Genomic DNA, 20541 nt, shown 5'->3' on the forward strand with positions numbered 1-20541 from the left:
AGGGAATGGCATTCACCCATCACAGCAGGCACGGGCACCAGAGGCTCCAGCAGTTGACAATACGTTTGTAACAGATCACTGGGCAATTTTCCAGTCTGATACTTCCCCTTTGCCTGCGTCCTCCAAAGCCCAAGATATCAGGAAAGTTGGCAGTCTAGTGTGATGAAGGCTTTGAAACCCAACCCCTTCCCATACCACATGCTGGAAGGCATCCAAGCTGCCGTACCCCGTTGGGTTCATTTGCAAGGCCCTGAGTCCCAGGTTAATGGTACCGAACAATGGCCCTGATGCATCCACACAAAAAGAAGGCTGGAAGACTCACAAGCATCTGTTCATTTAACTCACTCATCTGAGCATCAAGGTACTTACATGGGCATGTGCGCAGATGATGAGCATGGGAATATATATGGCTGATGCGTGTTAACACACAAGCACATCTAGACATAGCCACATGTACACATACACATACATTCATGAACATGAACACACATGCATGAGCACATGCACACACGCATACACACACACTACAAGCTAGGTAAATCATCCACCAGGCTGGTTCTTGAGTCAAGCCAACGGGCCTTGACCTTTTCAGTCCTCTCAGAGCCAGAGCATGCATTTCTGCAGTGCATGGAGTAGGAGGCACACCGGGCCTGAATTCTTGTCCCCAGCACAGCCTGGCCACCCTGCTTTGAAAGCAGGACTGTATCCCAAGAAGGCTATCCACAGCTGCCTAGCATGTGTTCAAGTGCTGTGGACTCCATCTCCTTCTCTATGGACCGCCCAGGGACCCCACTTTGGCTCTCTTGGCTCTGTTTGCCTTTTGGCTCTGATTCCTGCCACGTAGCTCTCTGGCCCATGATTCCCACCGGTCATTTAGCTGATGAGCAGCTGTCCACTCTTACATCCCTTCTTGTTCATTCAGTTATAGGTCCAGCTGACAGAGCTGCCAAACATGAGCCGGGTGAGGATGCCAAGCGCCTGCTTAACACACACCTGAATCTGAATGCATCCCTCTACAACCTAGTGTAGGTCGGGGTCGGGGGGGGGGGGTCCCAAGAGCAAGAACTTTAGGAGGAAACTGACCTGGGTTTGAATCATCACTCTTTATCTTTGAACATGATCAAATTGACCCTCAGTTTTCTCAGCTGTAAAATGTGGATGAACAATGCCCATCTCATAGGTTGACTTGAGGACTGAGGGTTGGCATATACTAAGGGCTCGTAAACGTTGGGTGTCACTGTCACCATCTCCATCACCATCACTTCACGCTCAGCAGCAGAGAACCCCTAAGGAATACTTGGGATCCTCATACTGCCATTTGCCCCCATCGCTTGCTTTTTCTTGCCCTGCAACCTCATGTATTCTGAGTAGGGATCCAGAAGTTAAAAACTTCTTTCTTTCAGCAGTTGTTTTTTTTTTTTTTTACTTATTTACGTTGGCTTCTCTTTGTTGGTTTAGGGAAAGAGAATGAAAATGTACTAAGAAGCAAACATACACCAGGCACTTTATAGAGTTAAAAGCTTGAAAATGTTCCCACAAAATTTGAGTTGTGTATGTAGTGGAACTTTGAGAGGAGAGGTCTGCTGGATGAGAAATCAGAAGATCCATATCTGGGAGGACAAAAAGACCAACCAATGCTTGTGCATATGTGTGTGTTAAATGGTGGGAGTGGGACAGTTCCCTGAAGTCCTAAGAGAAGAAGCAGAACCTGGTCCCAGCCTGGTCAGATGGTATGAGGTAGGGCTCCAGGGACTCAGGGCCCCATCAGGATGTCAATTTTGTGGCAGGATGTGGTCTGTGTAGGGTCCTGGGTGCACATGTTAACCCTAGATAGTTTTCTGATTCAAGTTAAGAAGTGAGAGATGGAAGGCTATTGCTCTTCTTAGAAGATGAATTTCGTAAGGACTTCAGAATGCCATCACCTCCATCTCAGTGTCCTGCACAGAGAATGCTACCCAAAAGAGGAATACTATTGGATTTATTGTGCAATTACTTGTGGCAGGCACTATTCCAGATATTCTACAAGTAGTGGCTCATTTAACCCTCACCACACTGCTACCAGGTGGAGATTTCTGAGTTCCATCCTGTAGATGAGGAGACTGAAATAGCAGATAAGTTCTTCTCAGCACAAGGTCATACAGATAGCAATTCTAGGATCTGAATTCTGGAGTCTAGTTCAGATAGCAATTCTAGGATCTGAATTCTGGAGTCTAGTTCAGATAGCAATTCTAGGATCTGAATTCTGGAGTCTAGTTCAGGAGCCTTCACTCATAACCATCACGCAGCCAGAATCTGCAGAAAAACAGTTGGGAATACTCAAGGTAGGCCCAGACAGCATCAGTCGGCGCTTAATCCACTGGACAGTGGGGTGGGCCTTCTTTGGGCAGAGGCAGTGGCCCTTTTGCAAATTCTGTGACCAGGTGACAACATGGAGCATGAACAACTAAGACAGTTTGTAGGATCTTGGAGATAAGATTTGTTTTCACCTTCAAATAGGACAAATGTTGCTCTGACTCTAGCAAATAGATAAGGCTGAGGGTATCTTAAATAGAGAGGAATCAGGTAATTTTATTGTACCTTGAACTTATTGTAACTTGTGCCCCCAGGCAAGTTGTGTCCAGTGTAAGGGTCATAAATGACGGCCTGCCTGCAGACCCTCTGGTCTGACACCTGTTTTTGTAAATGAAAATGAGACACAGGCATGTCTGTTCATTTAGGTTTTCTCCATGACTGCTTTGCACAAAGCATTGGTGTTGAATACTTGTGACAGGCTGTATGATCTGCAAAGCCTAAAAGATCTAAAATCTGGCCTTTTACAGAAAGAATTTTGCTGACTCCTGGTCTAGAGAAATATTTGTGCTTTAACATTTTCTCATCCAATCCTCCCAGGCTCAGGTCTTATGTGTTACCAGTCCTATTTTATGGATGGAAAAAATCTGAGGCCCAGAGAAGTTAGGCAATTTATTCAAAGTTCTGTGGCCACAAAGTCTTGTCTGTCAAAATTAGGGCCCAGATCCCTTGACTCCAAAGGCTATGTCCTTTGATTTCATCCTTCTACAAAAGGGTTCTTTCATGTCTGTTGACAGGATGTGTGTTAAGTCACTCAGTCGTGTCTGACTCTTTGTGACTCTATGGACTGTAGTCTGCCAAGTTCCTCGTCTCTGAGCTTCTCCAGGCAAGAATACTGGAGTGGGCTGCCTTGCCCTCCTCCAGGGGATCTTCCCAATCCAGAGATAGAAACTTTGTCTTGTATATCTCCTGCATTGGCAGACAGGTTCTTTACCACTAGCGCTGCCTGGGAAGCCACTATTTCTCCTCCAAAACTCTTGAACAAAGTCCCAAGGAAGAGAAAAGGTGGTAAATCATACAGACCTGCAGCCAAATATGGAGTATTTTCTTCCCCTTTCTGTTTCTAAAAACTTAAGGACACTGGATGTCACTTGTGCAAATTACTTGTACTTTGAACAATACATGTCTGTGTGAAGACTTCAGGCTTCTGTCAAACTTCATAAAATTGTTGGATCTATAGAGTTAAGATCACAGAGAAATCAACTGGCTTTAAGTCTAAGGAAAAACAGTGCCTGTAGGGAAAGAAGAGGTGCAGAAACCTCTTCTGGGGAAGAAAACCTTTCCCCAGAAACCTCTGGGGAAAACACATCTGGATACAGAGTCTTGCTGCCATAGTTGACAGATGGGTGAAGGTCAAGTGTGGGCTAGGGCTGATAGAAGAGTAGGATATCCCAAGGGGCTACATAAATTGGAGGAGTCTGCACTCTCTTCCAGCCTCATTCTCTGTGAGATACCAGGCACTCAAAAAAGATGAGAAGAACCCTAAGAAATGCCTACTATGGAGCAGACATGGGGAAGGGAAGGAGCAGCCATAGCGGGGCAAGTAATTCAACTAGATTTGTCTCCTTTATCTCCCAGGCAGAACAAAAGCTTTCATCTTTGGGGAGAAAGGCAATTAGGCACCTCTGGCTTTAGGGTGTTAGGGGAGAGTCATTTCATCTGGGAAACGGGAATAGAGAGGAAAGTTCTACTCCTGGGAAGAATCCTGGCAGCCACCACTTTAGTAAAATGCTGGACGTGGGCTTCACTAGTAATATATACAACCATCAAGCACCTCCTGATAGGATGCACTGGGAGAGACTTTCACATTGAGAGAATTTCACATTGCTTCTGTGACATGTTCTACTAATGCCCACCTCCATCTAAGCATGAGAAAACAATAGCCAAACCCAGTCAAGGGACGGTCTATAAAATAACTAACCAGTAATCTTCAAGAGTGTCAAAGTTATGAAATAAAGGAAAAACAAACTGTCAGAGAGTGGAGGAGACCATGAGACATTATAATTAAATGAAGTATGAGGTCCTGGATGGGATCCTAAAACAAAGAAACCCAAAAACATTCACAGAAAAAACTGCTGAACTCTGAATAAATTCTATACTTTAGTTAATAGTAGGGAAGCCGAGTGAAAGATATGAGAACTGTCTATACTATATATATGTGTGTGTATATATATACACATATATATCTGCCATTCTGCTGTGAATCTAAAATATCATTTAATACTATTTAAATTTTTAAAAAATAACTATTCAATAAGTATATGCAAATAAAATTTCACCTTACCACTGATTGCCATTAGAATTCCAGAAACCAGTTATTTGATTGACTGCTCTTTAAGGTACTGATTATAACATGGTAGTTTTCTGTATCTCTACTCTGCTAACATGATGACAATTATGTAATTATCTGTAAACAAACACATAATTTTACGAGTACAAAATGTTTCAAAGTATCTTTCGTTGACATTTCTCAAATGAATGACATCTTTTGCAAACTTGAGTTTCCTCCGATGTGTATACTTTTGTAAAACATTTTCAGCTATCAGATCACAAAAATTATTGAGTGGAATCTACTCTGCATTTTCTCACCTCAGGACCTGTGTTCTTGCTATTTCTTCAGCTGATATGGGATTGTTCCTGTTCTCTATTAGACCTTCTCATCATTCAAGATGCAGCTCAAATGCTCTGCTTTCTTCCTTTCATGCTCCTGGAGTGTAATATGTTTCACAGTTAAAGTATTAAAAATATTGAAAGGCTGGTATATCATAGGTATTTACATGTCAGAATGAATATCAGCCATAAACACACTGTTTGGCCAAATTGTACATACTTATTGAATCTCTTCTTTTCCAATTGCACCTTGCATTCTACTGTGCAACTTAGATGATGTTTTTAAAATAATGTATACTTTGCATGTTGGATTGTAAAATCTTCAGGAGTAGCTTCCTCATCTTTGTGTAACCCCCATGTGTTTAGCACAGTGCCCTTTCCCTAATATTTGCTCTAAGGGTCACAGAGGCTTGGTGATGGAGTTGGAACTTGAACCCCTGTCCTTAACTCCTATGAGTGCAAATTCCATGTTGTTTGCAATAGGTCTCTCATATATGTTGAACCAGTTAGGATATGTTTGACTCTAAGAAACAGAATACTGATCGACAATGGCTTTGACAATGCAGCAATGTTAACTCACAGAATAAAATTCTGGCAATGAATAATAGTTTCTTGCAGAGAATCAACACATCATCAGGAACTCAGGCTCATTCTCTCTCTCCTTTCTGCTATCCTCAGTGTGTTGGCTTTCTGTCCTTAGGTTTACTAACTCATGGAGGCAAACTGACCCCATGTACCACACTCACACATAATACCATCTCACACAGGAAAAAAAAAATGTGCAGAAAACACTACATCTGCTCCCCCCGAGACTTTCCTTAATGTCTCACTATCCAGAAGAAACTCACATGCTTAACCCAAGACCAATCACTGACAAAAACAAGTGGAATGTCTGTGATCAACATACACCAATTACAGTTTCTTCCTTGAATCTGGAGTAGGGAGCTACATTCCCAGGGCATGTTGCAATCTGGGTCATAGTTGAGCAAACTTTGGGTTCTGTCAGCAAGAAGGAGGACAGTATGACTTTTGGTCATGGGCTAGCATCTGTTATGTGCTAACCTGAGTTATTCTTTATTTTTTATATCTATTTACACTCCCCTTTAATCATATTATGATCTTGAGAGCAGGAGTCAAGTTTTAGACTTCTCCTGCATTCTCCAGAGAGTCTGGCCCAGAGATGAGATTAGTGTATACTTGTTGATCAGTTGAAGAAAAAATAAATAACCTAATGTCAAAAAGTTGAAGACTCTGTCATTCACAATTCTTCCATATTTCTATGCCAGTCTTTGATGGGTCCTTCTGGTGCACTTGCAGAGGATACCAAATTGGAAGAAGGGCACCAGGAATTCTGTGTGATGATGATCAGTTCGTTGGCTGGGCAGGTACACATGCCAGGCAGACATTGGGACACCTGCTTTGACAAAGCATAGCCGTTATGGGATCGTATAACCGCTATTGCCAGCAGCAGGGTTCCCACACTCATCATGTTACTCTCATTTCCATATTTTTGCTCATGTTATCCCTTTTCTTGGAACATCTTCTCCTCTCCCACCAATATTTCATCTGGCTGAATCCTGTTCATCCTGGGTGGGTGTCCTAATAATCACACATAATAACATCACATGTTACATATATATATATGTGTGTATATATATATGTATATACATGAGATACTATTTGGTATATATATAAGATACAATTTAGTGCTTATTTTCTCCTAGGTTTGTGATAGATGTTTTAGCTACTATTATCTTTAGCTACTATTATCTTGATCAGAAAAACCCTATGATACATTATGGGACTGACTTTCTGGTTTGAAGTATAATAAAATAATAATAGAACTAAAGTTGCAATTAAAAAATCCTTTGAAGGAAAACATACAGGGATAAAAAAGTACCCAAGAGGGCAAGCAGACAGTGCATTGCAATAAGCATTCAAATTGAGAAAGAAAGACTAACTGGATGGTAACCAGGTTTGTCTAGAAGCCATTGGGAAGATGCTGAATAGTATTAAGATAACTTAGATATCTTAAAGAGGGTACATGTATGGGGAATTTGAGACAGGAGTCACATGATTAGGTTTCTGTTTAGAAAAAAAAAATGATTTGGGCTTCAGTGTATCTTATACAAGTTGAGTCAGAAGGGATATGGAGAGAAGGGTAGAGAGGCTTCTTCTGTGTCCAAGAGGGACATGGCTTGGATCAGGGTAGCGGCCTTAGACATGGAACAAAAAATGTGGATTCAAGCTTTAATCATTTTCTATTGCTTCTGTAACAAATTAACACTAACCTAGAGGCTTCCAGAGGCTTAAAACAACATCTACTTAGCATCTCACAGTTGGTCAAAAGTCCTGGCACAAAGCGGCTCAACTGCTCTCTGCTCAGAGTATCTCAGGGCTGAAATTATAATTCAGCCAGCCAGAGTTTTAACTAGAGGCTTTGAGGAAGATTGTACCTGCAAAATCATCTCAGGTCATTGACAGAATTTAGTTCGTTGAGGTTGTAGAACTTCAGTCTCCATTTCCCTGAAACATGACCTTTTTTATCCTCAAGCCACTGATGGTGCATCAAATTCTCCTCATGGTTGTAATCTTCTACATGCCCTTCTGCTGTTTCTGATTTTCCTCTTCTGATTTCTTTTCTGCTTTTCAGGGCTCATGTGATTACACTAGACCTGCCTAGAATATACAGGATAATCTCTCTATCTTGAGGTCAACTGATTAACATCCTTAATCATATTTGCCATGTCCACTTTGCCACACAATATAACATAGCCATCGGCATGCCATTAAAGGGCAAAGGCCTTGGGGGCCAAAATTCTGCCTGTTTTATCTACTGAGATAAAATCAGTAGTTCTTGGCCATGGATTGAAAGGATAATGATTATATACTTTCTCAAAGACAGACACAAATGAAGAGAAGTTAGTCCATATCAGGAAATTGTCTGCAATTATTTGTGAGCTAGTATCATCAGACATGACCCAGATAATCACAATGGCATGATCACTCACCTAGAGCCAGACATCTTAGAAAGCAAAGTCAAGTGGGCCTTAGGAAACATCACTATGAACAAAGCTAGTGGAGGTGATAGAATTCCAGTTGAGCTATTTCAAATCCTGAAAGATGATGCTGTGAAAGTGCTGCACTCAACATGCCAGCAAATTTGGAAAACGCAGCAGTGGCCACAGAGCTGGAAAACATCAGTTTTCATTCCAATCCCAAAGAAAGGCAATGCCAAAGAATGCTCAAACTACTGCACAATTGTACTCATCTCACACGCTAGCAAAGTAATGCTCAAAATTCTCCAAGCCAGGTTTCAACAGTACGTGAACCGTGAACTTCCAGATGTTCAAGCTGGATTTAGAAAAGGCAGAGGAACCAGAGATCAAATTGTCAACATCCGCTGGATCATCAAAAAAGCAAGAGAGTTCCAGACAAACATCTATTTCTGCTTTATTGACTATGCCAAAGCCTTTGGCTGTGTGGATCACAATAAACTGTGGAAAATTCTGAAAGAGATGGGAATGCCAGACCACCTGACCTGCCTCTTGAGAAATCTGTATGCAGGTCAGGAAGCAACAGTTAGAACTGGACGTGGAACAACAGACTGGTTCCAAATAGGAAAAGGAGTATGTCAAGGCTGTATATTGTCACCCTGCTTATTTAACTTATATGCAGAGTACATCGTGAGAAACGCTGGGCTTGATGAAGCACAGCTGGAATCAAGATTACCGGGAGAAATATCAATAACCTCAGATATGCAGATGACACCACCCTTATGGCAGAAAGTGAAGAGGAACTAAAGAGCTTCTTGATGAAAGTGAAAGAAAAGAGTGAGAAAGTTGGCTTAAAGCTCAACATTCAGAAAACTAAGATCATGGCATCTGGTCCCATCACTTCATGGCAAATAGATGGGGGAACAGTATAAACACTGACAGACTTTGTTTTGGGGGCGTTCCAAAACCACTGCAGATGGTGACTGCAGCCATGAAATTTAAAAAATGCTTACTCCTTGGAAGAAAAGTTATGACCAACCTAGACAGCATATTAGAAAGAAGAGACATTACTTTGCCAACAAAGGTTCGTCTAGTCAAGGCTATGGTTTTTCCAGTAGTCATGTATGGATGTGAGAGTTGGAGTATAAAGAAAGCTGAGTGCCAAAGAATTGATGCTTTTGAACTGTGGTGTTGGAGAAGATTCTTGAGAGTCCCTTGGACTGCAAGGAGATCTAAACAGTCCATCCTAAAGGAAATCAGTCCTGAATATTCATTGGGAGGACTGATGCTGAAGCTGAAACTCCAATACTTTGGCCACCTGATGAGAATAACTGACTCATTTGAAAAGACCCTGATGCTGGGAAAGATTGAAGGCAGGAGGAGAAGGGGATGACAGAGGATGAGATGGTTGGATGGCATCACCAACTCAATGGACATGAGTTTGAGTAAACTCCAGGAGTTGGTGATGGACAGGGAAGCTTGGCGTGCTGCAGTCCATGGGGTCGCCAAGAGTCGGACATGACTGAGTGACTGAACTGAACTGAATACCATCAGATATTTTGTAGGCCTGGTACGTAGCATGAGTAACAAGAACTGGGTCAGAGGAAACATGGGCTGAGCTCTAGTCCCTGCTCTGCACGTCCTTGGGCAAGTTTAGGGGACCCTGGTTTCCTAATTTGAAGAAGCAAGATATGGAAGCAGATAGTTTCTTCTAAGTGCAAATTTCTAACACTGAGTTAATCATATTCATTTGTCTTTTCTTCCTGCTACTTGATTGGGAACAGGCCAGGTGTTAAGAGGAGGGGCTGTGGAACTCTCTGCAAATGCTGAATTCATCATGTCTTTTCATACAGTGTAATACCGACAGATGTTTCTGAGTCATAATAAAAGGTTAAATATTTTAATAAAAAAAGACACATGTTGAAGGTGATTTGGGTTTCTATTAAACTCCCCTATACCCACAATTTTTCCTCACATGCAAATGAACTGGAAGCTTATTAATGAGATGAGAGGCAAGAGCCTAATTAGCAACAGAACTGGGGAAGCTTACACTAGCTGATTCAGCAAACTAACTGGATAATTACTGTAGCTGGACTTTGGCAGCTTCTAGAAAAGCTTATTAATGGAGCTCTCAGAAATTGCTTTGATTATGGCCTCTCAACCTGGGGGCTTAATCCAGGCCATAGACGTTTTATGGTTATTCTGCGCAGGGAATCAGTCTCTTTCATCATCATTAGTAGGAAGGCAGAATACAAACCATCTCCTGCTAGGTCAAACCTCACCAACTTAGAGACCCGAGGGAACTTCTGTGTCTACTGCTGAGCCAGTCGTTTTCGAGTCCACTTTTTATTTGCTCCTCAGCTTAGAGAGATACACCTGATGATACTTTTCACATTCATTGCCTATTTGAGTCTAGTATTTTAGATATTAAATTTTAATTTAAAAAACATTTATATGGCATTTAGCATGGCTGACACAGTTCTAAGTGATTTACACTTGTAAAACCTCATTTAATCCTCACAACAATCCTGTGAAGGACATGTTACTAGTATCTTCCACGTATACCTGCTTGTTTATACCCCAGGACTAGTATCATACATGTTTCCATATGGGTTCAAGGAAATTGAGGCACAAAATAATTTACCTAAAACCACAGTCAGTGAGGAACAGGGTCAGTATATAAACTCAAGAACCTTGACTTCTGAATACAGACTCTTAGCCACGTCACTCTGATGATTTTGTAGCTTGGCATGGTGATGGTTCAGAAGAAAAACTGAATTAGACAAAGCACCAGGCTGCCAAACTAAGGCTGGCTCCTGAAATTCTGATTATAAAACAGAACATTAATTCTATTTTGTTAGAAGTAGTTAATGCCATTTGACTTTTCTTGGATGTTGAGCTTAACATATTCCACAAGTGAATCATGGGAAACAGAGGACAGGAGAACATGTTAAAGGTTACCATGGAGGTGCAATAGCCAAAATCTGGTCTGAGGGAAGCCCTACAGGGTGAGCTACCCAGATTCTTATAAGAGGGAAAAACAGATCAAAGTGAATTCATAGTTTGAAAGAAACTTGAGGCATTTCAGCTGAGTGCAGTGTATACACCTTCTTCAGACCTTGATCTAAATGAAATGTAAGAGATTGATACAATTGATATAAAATTGATAAAGCTGAAAGTTGGAACACTAGTTATTAGATGGTATTAAGTAATTATCATTAATATTTTAATTATGAAACTATTATTACATGTTACTTTTTGAGTTCATGTATCTTATTGGAATACATAATATGATGTCTGGAATTTGCTTCAGAGTAATGTGGGGCTGGGCTAGTGAGCAAATGGACAGTTAAAATAAGATTAATAATAATTGTTAAAGTTAGATAATGCATACAATCATTCTGTAATTAGAATTAAAAGTTTTCATAATAATTGTTTTAAAAAAATTTACCTTGTTCAAAACATGAATTTTATTTTTTTCTTTCACAAAATTAAAGGAACCTACTTTAAATAACATGGAATGATATAACTTAGAGAAAACTGAAGGTTAAATAAAATTTTGTTTTTAGTTAGATACACAAGTAGTTTAAAAGATAGTAATGGCATCTGGATACAAGAGCAAAACCTGCTTGTTTATACCCCAGGGCAGAAATTATGGTATTTGTTTATACCCAAACTGAACAAATCTGACACTGCGAGAAACCACAGACTTCCTTACCAGCATCATTGGCAGAAACCCCTGCCTCCACAGGGTGTGCGCATCCAGATTCTTGGATGTTCATCAAGACCAGATTGAGTCTTTAGGGCTTCACCCATCACCAAGCAGAAGGATGTTTCATTGCTTTTCCCCATCACATATGCCACTGCAGATTAGGCTTTCCTAGTTAAAATCTTACCCTTAGGTAGCTGTTGGGAGCACACCTCATTTACTTAAGGCCAACGAGTGGATCAGCCTCAGAATTATAACAAGTTTCCCTTTCCAACAAAGGAATGCCAGTCTTTTGTGTCTTGTTGGTTCTTGGCAAGCAGTATAGCTTTAGAAGCCTATATATCAGTTTGGTATGTTTCTGCAGAGTCACTAAACCTGTTGACTAGCTTTGAGTTCAAAATCTTTGCTGGGATGGCACCATGCAATACAGTCCAGAGGGCAATTGCTCTATAAAAGAAGCTGTTCTCAGAATCCCGTAGGAGTGGGGACTTCCCTGGTGGTCCAGTGGCTAAAAATCCACCTTCCAATGCAGGGGACCCGGGTTCAACCTCTGATGGGGAAACTAAGATCCCACATGCCATGGGGTAACTAAGACTGCACGCCACAGTACTGGGCCCGTGCACTTCTAGTGCTGCGACAAGAGCGAGAGCCTTTGTGCCTTAACTAAGACCCGGTGCAGCCCAAACAGAAAGGAGTCCCATGGGATAGTAAATCCCAGAGAAAGAGAGGTTTAAATTTCATCCTGTCTTTTTTGATATCATTATACTATCCTCAGGATATGCCAGTGATATTCAATCCTGGATTTGAATTAGAATCACTTGTAGAACTTGCAAATATACTGATGCACAGGGCCCACCTCTACAGACTCTTATTATTGTTACTAAATAGCATCAGGTATCAGTATTTAAGTTGTCCAAATGATTTCGATGTTCAGTGAAAGCTGAGTATCTCTGATTAGAAGGCCTTAACTAACAACGACAATGTGAAATTCTGTCTGTCAACAGGGTTCTCCAATGTTTATCACACACCTACTCAAGAAGGTTCACAGAGGACAACGGAAGTGCTTTAAAGGTATCAAGCATTTAACCCAAACTGAACAATCAACGCCTTCCACTTTTATGTCCCCTGATTACTTTTAATGGGCAAGAGGGTCCATGGTCCAGCTCTTTCATTCCCTTTCGTCTATTGCTGCCCAAGCCTAAAATTCATGAATAGTGGTGACAAGTATAGACAGAGCACAGAAATGGGAGTCAAGGGAGATAGGTTCTAGTCCTAATTTGGCCAAGACAGTCTTAACCTGTCTGAGCCAGAACATAGCTTTAGCCACCTTCTCTCTCCCTGTGAGCCTGGCCACAGTCACCTCGCCTCCACTGGTAGTGATCTTCATCACAGGGAAATAGTGACCCCCACTTGGAGTCCATTTGTTCTGTTTTGGTGTATTCCTGCCTCCAGTTTCAACCCACTGCCTTAAAACTTAATTTTCATGGTCTCTTATTTCCATGAACCCATGCCATTGCCTTAACCCTCATCTCATCTGCATGGACTTCTACTCAATTCAGTTCCATTCTCAATTCGGCTCTATCATTACAGTCCCAAATCCAAACTTCATTGTCTGCTCTTTGACAATGGAGATGGGCCCTTTAAACATTTCTTCATCATCTAACACAGGAAAAGTTTTGTTAGTAGAAGACTCCAGAAAGACATCGGTAGAGGAGAAAACTTTGCTTCCTAGTTCTTTGTGCTTTCTTGTCAATGTCTTGCACCACATGCAGTTTTCTCAGTGCCTGACTCCTGCAACATGGACAGATTTCTCTGAGCCTGTCTCCTACAGCCAAAGACTTCTTCAGCACCCAGCCTCTGCAGCATGCCTAGTCATGTCTTACCCCAATACCCCCTCAATCATCTCTGTAAAGAGGCACATTGGCAAGGCACCTCTGCATCGTAAACTTCCCTGGATGATCTTTTCTGGGAATTTTCAGCAAGTCCCAAGATGTAGGACCTCCCTATTAACAGCTTCCACTGGCATCCTAGGGGACAGGTTCCTAGGAAAGTCTACCTGCTTGGCACTTCAGTGAATTCCTCATTTTCCAGTACCCTCTCTGGATCTCAGCTTCAGGGGCAGTGAGAAAGGCATCTTTTTGGGCATGCTATATCAGCCTAGTGGTGGTTGCTATTCGTTCCATCTGCATCCGATATTGTTGGGAGACCTCTTTGCTTCTTACTAGCCAATCCCCTGATGTAATTAATAATTCCTCAGAATTATTTTCTTTGTTCAAGTTATTGTGTGGTTTCTATCTCCCGGTTGAATGCTGACTGATACAGGTATTCAATTTATACTAGGTGAGCCCCAGAGTGAAGAGGTTGTCCTACCTAATCTCTTATATTTCTCTTCCATTTCCTAGACTTAAAGATTCTATTCCACAACTCATGATATTTATTATAATAAAAAGTATAAAGCAAAAATCATGAATTAATCCCTGAGAACAGGACCAGAGTGAAGAACTTGACATATGACATGTGTCCATATTAACAGATGACCTAGCAAGAGACCTTCAAGGAATTCATATCTCCTATCTGAAGACCTTTGTTCTTTAGTACTTTTCTATCTCACCTTCTAAAGTATTGTTAGAAAAGAGATTCTATCAAGAAAGAGTTTTTTTTTTCCCTTTAATGGAATGTTCCTCAATATGATTCCACAAGAAGGGGTGGGTTAGTTCAGTGTAGTATTGCTTATCACTGGAAAACAAAATGTACTTGGGATCTCAGAAAAACTCAATAAAAATTGTCTGCATTAGTACTTGCTAGAGAAACAGCACAAGAATGAGCAAAGTTTGGATAACCAATGTCGAAGTGTTAATTGTACTACTGAGCTGGTAGTCACTTTAATTTCCTGCCAATAGACTATTGTTGAGAAATTTGACTTAAAATTAAAGGCAGCCCCTTTCTCAATGACTCACTGGTAATTGGTGCCTTTGAAAAGACTGAAGGGGATATATTGACTTGAGGTTTTTTTCTTAATTTGCATTTTTAATTAGATGAGATCTCAAAGGGTTTCTGAGAGCCCCCTTCTTTTTTTATTTTTTTGGCTTTTGCATTGCTGCTCTGCAATTAGACTTTGTAACAAAAGAGTTGCTGGCATATAAATGTCAACTCTGAAATAAAATACTGTAGCTGAAAAAATGTGTGAGGTTTTGACCATTACTTTTTAAATGACAGTACTTTTCCAAAGGTTAGTGCATTTCTTCGATGAGAGAGAATTAGCTGGACTGGAAGGGGGATATTTGGACTTCACTCTGGTTTAAGTTCTTCCTATAAACTGTTTTCTCCAAGTATAGTTGAGTAATTCCTGAAACACAGTACGCAACTCCCACTTGAGAGAACATTTCCTTCTTATTCCAAAGACTGTGTAGAATCATCAAGTGGACGAAGTTAACAATCCAGAAGAAGGGAGTTGGACTCAGTAATTCTTCAAAGAGTCTTTTGACCAAATGGTGTGCATCTGGCCAAATCTTGTTCGTAGGCATGACTGTAGGAAAACAGCCATGGGGCCAGCATTTAGCCCCAAACCAGTGGACTATAACTGATCATGGCCAAATCATTTTATCCACACTTTCCCCACTTATTTGCATTTACAAGCCTGTGTTTTATGTCTGGTGCCAGTAGATGGTAGTGAAGAAGTCTGGCTGCCTCTGCTTTCGTCGTCTACGTAAAGGCAGACCTACCAGAGCAGAGTAGACGTGCTGTGGACACAGGCTGCCATCCCAGGCACTGATCATCTCAGCTACTTTTAAAGGCTTCTAAAGAAGAGGAATCTGTAAACTCCCAGGACGCACTTCCTCACGTCTAGCTTAAGCCCCTCATGCTACGGTTAAGCCATTACTCTCGGGTTCTGTTCACAGCTGAGAGAGAAAACAGCTGTGCCTGGTCCTGCTGAGGTGAGCCTTTTATAGACTTCAAGACAGTGTCTGCCTTCTGTCTCCTTGTGACAGGAAAGAAACCGGGACTGCCAACAAAGATAACAATAATAATTTTTACTTGGAGATGGAATTATTATTGCTATGGTTACTAGTAAAATTTTTTCCAAAGGGAAAAAGGCATTTATTCAGCCCTCTGCCTCTGAGAAGAACAAAGTGCTAATAAACTCTCCTTGGTCTGTCTGCTTTGTTGATTACTCAGAAACGTTAAACGGGAACTGGTCAGAATACATCTTGCTGCCATTTGGACAGTGGTGGAGAAGTTGATGAAAACCAGTCCTTCCCTCAATTTCTGAGCTGCGTAAGTTCAATGCTTAAACCAAATAGAATCTCCCAGTTTATTAAATCGGGTCCATTTCAAGAGGGGGCCCTGAAGGAAGAAACAAGTAGAGTGTGGTTTAAAAGTTATGGTTGTCATTAAAAAGAATCTAGTAATTTTTTTTCTTAATTGTGAAGAAAACTCTGGAAAAGTCACAAACTGGTCAGGGCAGGCATGTGACCGGTGAGTTGTGTAGGTGTGAAGAAAGCATCATAAATAGCTTCCTTTCCAAAAGCATGCCCCCTAGTGGCCAGCTAAAGCCCGGCTGTTCTGTTTTTCATTTCTGCGGAAGTGTTAGTCGTTCAGCGGTGTCCACGTGCCACTCTTTGCGACCTCACGGACTGCAGCCCACCAGACATCTCTGTCTAAAGGATTGCCCAGGCAAGGATATGGGAGTTGGTTGCCATTTCGTGCCTATAGTTGAAGACAAAAAAATCAAAATTTTATCCTGGGACAAATAAAGTATCTGGTCATAATCAGTTCTTAACTCGCGGGCTGAGATTTGTTTGTGTGGTTAGTTCTAGCCAAGAGCAGAGCTTTGAGAGGATGGATACAGGACAAATGCTTGCTAACCGGGCAGAGGAGCTGGGTAAGAGGGAAGCCTGGGGAAAAGCCTCTGGGACCCTGGCCTCAGGATGGAGAGTTTGAGGAGGGGGTGAACTGGGGGAGCCACAGGAAATGAGCTTGTCAATTTCCCAATATTCCTTAACATGTCTCCTTATATACATGGACCACACAGGACCCAATACTTGTTTTTTAGTAAATAAAATTAAGTTTAATAATTGTGACTTAATAAGTAGAATGTCATTTGCAAATATGTTTTGCAGTTAATAAAATATATTCTTATGCATTTATTTGTTCATTTCTGTTCTTTGAAAAATAATTTGTGATGGGTTAAATAATTACAAGTTAATATAGAATGTATTAGTAAAGAATTAAAAATAGAATCTACGTGTGGAGAAGCAGTAGTTACCGTTTTAAACATATGTGTTTTTTAGATTTCATTTGATCAGGTTTTCAATCTTCCATGAAGTATGCCATATAAATAGAAAAGTGTACATAAGACAGAGCTAAAAGAATTTTTATAAATTAAATATATTATTTAATCAGCACCCAGATGGACAAACAGGACATTCCTAGAACCTCAGAAATATTCTCTTGTTTCTTTCCAGTTACTACCTCAGCCCAAGTGCAACCATTCTCCTGGCTTCAACAGGAGAAGGAATGTTTCCATTGTACTTTACGTAACTGGCATCATAATATATATATATATATATATATATATATATATATATATATATATTGGTCTGGCCTTTTTGCTCTCAATATTACACTTGTGAGATTCATCAATATTTTTATGCACTTAAAAATTATTTGTCGTTATTGCTTATTAACATTTCATTGTGTGGATAAACAACAATATAACTATCATTCTATTGACTGTGTGGTCCACAGAAGCAGAGGAGGGTGCCTGCAGAAAGTCAGAGAAAAGAAGCAGATGCCCAGAAAAGAACAGGAAGAAGGCACAGAGAAACGCCAGGTAGCTCTCTAGTTCCTGGGTCCAGCATTTCCCAAAGGCTCTGTGGTCCTGGGTTCTGTGAGACACATCTAGACCTCATAATAAATTCCCCTTTCCTGTATAAGCTAGCTCTAGTTGGCTTCTGTCATTTGTCACCACAGCACATTAACACATCCATAGTGACTGACCCCTGAATCCATCTGTTTGGAGAAAGCGTCACTGGCACATCCTCCACATGATACAGAGGTCATGTATCTGTTTGTGTTAGGTATTGCTGCACAGAATAGACAAACAAAATAACCTTTACTAAAATAAGACAGAACTTTATTTCTCGGATAAACTGTTTAGAGGCAGGCAATTTGGGGCTGATATGATAGTTCTTCAGTTATCAAAGAGTAGAATGCTTCATCTTTATTCTTTGTGACACTTGGCTCAAAAATCCTCCCACATGGTTGCCTCATGGTGCAATCTGGCTGCTGAAGCTCCAGGCTTCATGTTCAGGTTTGAGGTCAAAAGAGTGAGGAAAGACAGAAGGGCAGAAAGGAGCTCCCAAGCTCTTTCTCATTTCTGGTACGCGTAGAAATTCCTCTGAACAACTCCTATTGACATCTCATTGGCCAGAATCAAGTCTACTCTTACCTGGTAGAGAGTACTGAAAACGTCTTTTAGCTGGTCCATCACTAGCTCCAAAGATAGAGGGGATCCTTTAGAAAGAAGAAGGAGAAAATGGAAGGTGGGTAGAGAACGGTAGTCTCTGTAAGTCACATAGTATGTTTGTGTACATCTGAGTGAGGGAGGGAGTGAGTGAAGTCGCTCAGTTGGGTCCGACTCTTTGCGACCCCATGGACTGTAGCCCACCAGGCTCCTCCATCCCTGGGATTCTCCAGGCAAGAATACTGGAGTGGGTTGCCAGTTCCTTCTCCAGGGGATCTTCCCGACCCAGGGATCGAACCCAGGTCTCCCGCATTGCAGGCAGACGCTTTAACCTCTGGGCCACCAGGGAAGCCCTGTGTACATCTAAAGGCACACAAATCTGCTTGAGTTAGTGGAACTGATGGTCTATCAGAATTTTCCACAGCAAAAGTCGTTGAGGATGAAGAGGTGGAGAGACCATTGGATTAAGGCCACTCTCCCTCAGGGAGGGGATGAGGGAAGGCACAGAAATGAGGGGGTAAAATTTTGCTCTCTCTGTTCACAAAGCAGCAGTTATTTTAAAGGGGTTTAAATTTCCCATCAGCGTCATAAATTTCCTTTGAGATATTTACACAGAACCAATATCTCTCCTACTTCCTCCTGTAGAGATGTGGCGTATTGTTTTTCCCCAGGAAGCATGCAAAATGGGTTAGTTGGCAAACAGCTAAAGTCAGTTCTCTGGAGGCTCTTTTCGTTTTAGACAGATGCAGTGTCTCTATGAGACAATCTGCAGAGAAAATGCATCCTTTTCCAATTGAGCAAGACGTCCAAAGATCCGGGAGGGTCTCCAGAGCCCACCTGTAAGCTAACCAGAAGCACAAATGTAAAAAGAGGGAAGGAAATTTGGAAGAAGATTAGCAAAGAGTTGGAAAAGTGGGTCACACTCTCAAAAGTGAGTGCCATATTTTTTTTTAATGTCAGATCCTCACTTGCAAACTGCCAGTAATAAAAAGAAGATACCAGCTCACCTTGGGATGTGCAGATACTTCAGAATTTATGAGAAAGGACATCTGTGGAGCATGAAAAAATACATTAAAGGCAGGCAACAAAATTTGTTTTGGGAAGTTCTCTGGACTGGGGCTCTATCTGGCTCACAGTGAGAGTTTTCTGTGCTTTCTTTCAACCTCTTGAAACTTGTTCACCTCAACTCCACCTGTGCCATTTGTTCACTTTGCAAAATCATAGGCTTAGGAGACTAAGGCAGGCCGGGGCCTCTGCCTTCCTGGAGAAGAGAACTGTTTTCTAATTCAGCCAAGATGCCCTTTAGACACTAAGATGTTTTCTGGGGTATGCTGCGTCACCCATTAGGAACGTGTGGTTGATGTATGGAATTGCTTTTATTACCAGATTTAGGTCAAGGTGGACTTTCCCTTTTATCAACTTTTATCACAGCTCTTGCAGTGTGATTGTTTTCCAGAAGCTGTGGTGTTTGAACCTTATTTATGAAGGTAATGTAATGCCTAACTTCTCAGTATATTAGCTATTACTGTTAATTATCAGGAAATCATTGGCTACTCTCAAGACATCTTTCTCAATATTCTCTCTGATTTCAAGAAAGCTAATACTGAACAGGTCAAGGAGATCTCTTTTCTCAACTCATTCGGACAGTGAAACACATTTAACCCACGTATTCCTTAATCACTGTTAAGAATTCTTGGAGAAAGCTACCTGTTTTTTTTTTTTTTTTTTCAGTGGGTTTTGTCATACATTGATATGAATCAGCCATAGATTTACACTTATTCCCCATCCCGATCCCCCCTCCCACCTCCCTCCCCACCCGATTCCTCCGGGTCTTCCCAGTGCACCAGGCCGGAGCACTTGTCTCATGCATCCCACCTGGGCTGGTGATCTGTTTCACCATAGATAGTATACATGCTGTTCTTTTGAAATATCCCACCCTCACATTCTCCCACAAGGTTCAAAAGTCTGTTCTGTATGTCTGTGTCTCTTTTTCTGTTTTGCATATAGGGTTATCGTTATCACCTTTCTAAATTCCATATATATGTGTTAGTATGCTGTAATGTTCTTTATCTTTCTGGCTTACTTCACTCTGTATAAGGGGCTCAGTTTCATCCATCTCATTAGAACTGGTTCAAATGAATTCTTTTTAATGGCTGAGTAATATTCCATGGTGTATATGTACCACAGCTTCCTTATCCATTCATCTGCTGATGGGCATCTAGGTTGCTTCCATGTCCTGGCTATTATAAACAGTGCTGCGATGAACATTGGGGTACACGTGTCTCTCTCAGATCTGGTTTCCTCAGTGTGTTGCCCAGAAGTGGGATTGCTGGTCATAAATGGCAGTTCTATTTCCAGTTTTTAAAGGAATCTCCACACTGTTTCCATAGTGGCTGTTACTAGTTTGGCAT

This window comes from Cervus canadensis, chromosome 2, assembly GCF_019320065.1.
Source record: "Cervus canadensis isolate Bull #8, Minnesota chromosome 2, ASM1932006v1, whole genome shotgun sequence".
Classification (NCBI taxonomy): Eukaryota; Metazoa; Chordata; class Mammalia; order Artiodactyla; family Cervidae; genus Cervus; species Cervus canadensis.